This window comes from Bison bison, unplaced genomic scaffold (assembly GCF_000754665.1).
Source record: "Bison bison bison isolate TAMUID 2011002044 unplaced genomic scaffold, Bison_UMD1.0 scf7180017846569, whole genome shotgun sequence".
NCBI lineage: Eukaryota > Metazoa > Chordata > Mammalia > Artiodactyla > Bovidae > Bison > Bison bison.
The window spans coordinates 97,090-100,159 of record NW_011477142.1 but is presented as its reverse complement, the minus strand read 5'-3'; the positions used below and the strand labels follow the sequence as shown (position 1 = coordinate 100,159).

General features: G+C 42.4%; 1 protein-coding gene and 1 pseudogene across 1 annotated transcript in view; one reads left to right on the top strand and one right to left on the bottom strand.

Moving 5' to 3' along the window:
* RAVER2 (ribonucleoprotein, PTB-binding 2) overlaps positions 1 to 3,070 on the top strand; it is a 139,574-nt gene that overhangs the window by 125,681 nt on the left and 10,823 nt on the right. The gene's annotated exons all lie outside the window — the stretch shown is intronic.
* Positions 779 to 1,440, bottom strand: LOC104988767 (annotated as a pseudogene).

The following is a 3,070-nucleotide window of genomic DNA, read 5'->3' as shown; positions in this document are numbered from 1 at the left end:
GTAGTGTTGGAGAAGACTCTTGAGAGTCCCTTGGACTGCAAGGAGATCCAACCAGTCCATTCTGAAGGAGATCAGCCCTGGGATTTCTTTGGAAGGAATGATGCTAAAGCTGAAACTCCAGTACTTTGGCCACCTCATGCAAAGAGTTGACTCATTGGAAAAGACTCTGATGCTGGGAGGGATTGAGGGCAGGAGGAGAAGGGGACGACAGAGGATGAGATGGCTGGATGGCATCACTGACTTGATGGATGTGAGTCTGAGTGAACTCCGGGAGTTGGTGATGGACAGGGAGGCCTGGCGTGCTGAGATTCATGGGGTCGCAAAGAGTCGGACACGACTGAGCGACTGAACTGAACTGAACTGATTCTGTTCCAGTGATCTATGTGTCAGTTTTTATGACTGTATCATACTGTTCTTTACAGACATTTTTCTAAATCCATTTTCTGTACGCGTTCTCTCCCATTCATAATTAGTTGTGCAGACTGATGAGGAAAAAAAAAAAAAAAATTCCTTAAAAAAAACCTTGATCCTATTTACATCACATGCAAAGTGAGAATTTTAAGTAGGTGTCATGGCAGAACTGGTTAAAAGTAAATACAGTCAAGTGACAGATACCTTTACCTTTCCAAATAGAAGTCCTTCCCCCCTCCTCTCTGGGAGAAATAACATTTTCAGGGCATAGACTGTGAAACAGCATGTAATGCAAAGACAGAAACAAATAAAAAATTTTTTATATTTGCAGCTGTTGAGACAATATTTCTGAGAGTTGAGGTTACCTCTAGCAGCAAAACCAGAGCCAGCTATTAAGCAGTTAGAATGCTGTAGTAATTGAGTACATGGCCATTTCTCTTTTAGCACGTTCTTTGGTCTCCTCTTCTAGAAGTTGTAGGTGTCTGTTTAGCTTGATTATCTGTTGTCTTAATGAAGCTATATCTACAACTGTCAGTCCTCTGAAGTTCCTTTAATAGTTGCGTCCGTATTTGAAATGCCATACATGAAGTCACTTCTGACCAGCTGGCCATTTTGGCTAACAGCATTTTCCACTCAGAGAGCGCTCTTTTTAGGCTGCCAGCTACATGACTTTCTTCATTTTGAGAGGTTGGAGGAGGTCTTTCTAAATCCAGAAAATTTAGTGATCTCTCACTTAGCATAAGTACACGATGTGGTATTTTTAGTGCCATAGCCTTAAAGGGAGTTGATTGTATAAGGTCAAGGTCTGCTTGTCTTGAAAATGGAATTCTGGCTACAACAATTCTCTCTGGAACTGCAGAATCACACTAGCATTTGAAACTCCTTCTTGGAATCCTTGTTCCAGGTCAGCATTTGGTGGTGCTACCTTTAATTTTTCCAGGACCCTCATTCACTAATGCCTTCAGTGAATGCCATTTCATACTGAATTTGACTAATGTCTGCCATCTGAGCAGCAGTGGGAGAAGGAAATGCTGCCCTACTCTAAATGTGTACCAACTACTGCTTGCTTTTTGGCACTATCTGCTTCTGTGCCTCGTAATAAATCTTTCGACTTGTCTCAATATGCATATGCTGGATTTTGTCCCCCTGGGCCCACTGGAGGGTCCCTGGTGAGGGCTACCACCTGCTGGCTCCCTGTGCACTCCTATAGATGGTCTCAGAGGCCGCTGGCCCCGTGCATGGAGATGCCCAGGCAAATCACTGGCCAGAGAGCCAGGTTCCAAATTTTAAGATTTTTTCTATTTCTGTGAAAAATGCCTTTGGCATTTTGATAAGAATTGCATTGAATCTGTAGATTGCTTTGGGTTAGTTCAGTTCAGTCACTCAGTCGTGTCCGGCTCTTTGCAACCCCATGAACTACAGCACGCCAGGCCTCCCTGTCCATCACCAACTCCTGGAGTCTACCCAAACCCATGTCCATTGAGTCGGTGATGCCATCCGACTATCTCATCCTCTGTTGTCCCCTTCTCCTCCTGTCCTCAATCTTTCCCAGCATCAGGGTCTTTTCCAATGAGTCAGCTCTTTGCATCAGGTGGCCAAAGTATTAGAGTTTCAGCTTCAACATCAGTCCTTCCAATGAACACCCAGGACTGATCTCCTTTAGGATGGACTGGTTGGATTTCCTTGCAGTCCAAGGGACTCTCAAGAGTCTTCTCCAACACCACAGTTCAAAAGCATCAATTCTTTGGCACTCAGCTTTCTTTACAGTCCAACTCTCACATCCATACATGACTACTGGAAAAACCATAGCCTTGACTAGACGGACCTTTGTTGACAAAGTAATGTCTCTACTTTTTAATATGCTGTCTAGGTTGGTCAGTATGGACATTTTAATAATAATAATACCTCCAGTCCATGAACACAGAATATCTTTCCATTTATTTGTGTCATCTTTCCTACATTTTCAGTGTACAATTTCTCACCTTGGTAAAATTTATTCCTAAGTAGTCTTAATTTGTTTTTTGGGTAATTCATTGTTAGTGTATAGAGAAGAAATTGATTTTTTATATTGATTTTGTACTCTACAACTTTATTGAAATTGTTTATTATTCAGTTCAGTCGTTTAGTCGTGTCTGACTGTTTGTGACCCCATGGACTGTAGCATGCCAGGCTTCCTTGTCCATCACAAACTCCCAAAGCTTGCTCAAATTCACGTCGATCAAGTCAATGATGCCATCCAACCATCTCATCCTCTGTTGTCCCCTTTTCCTCCCACCTTCAGTCTTTCTCAGCATTAGGGTCTTTTCCAATGAGTCAGTTCTTCACATCAGGTAACCAAAGCATTAGAGTTTCAACTTCACCATCAGTCCTTCCAAAGAATATTCAGAACTGATTTCCTTTAGGATGGACTGGTTAGACCTCCATGCAGTCCGAGGGACTCTCAAGAGTCTTCTCCAATACCACTGTTCAAAAGCATCAATTTTTGGCACTCAGCTTTCTTTATAGTTCAACTCTCACATCCATACATGCCTACTGGAAAAACCATAGCTTTGACTAGATGGACCTTTGTTGGCAAAGTAATGTCTCTGCTTTGTCTAGGTTGGTCATAACTTTTCTTCCAAGGAGCAAGTGTCTTTTAATTTCATGGCTGCAGTCACCA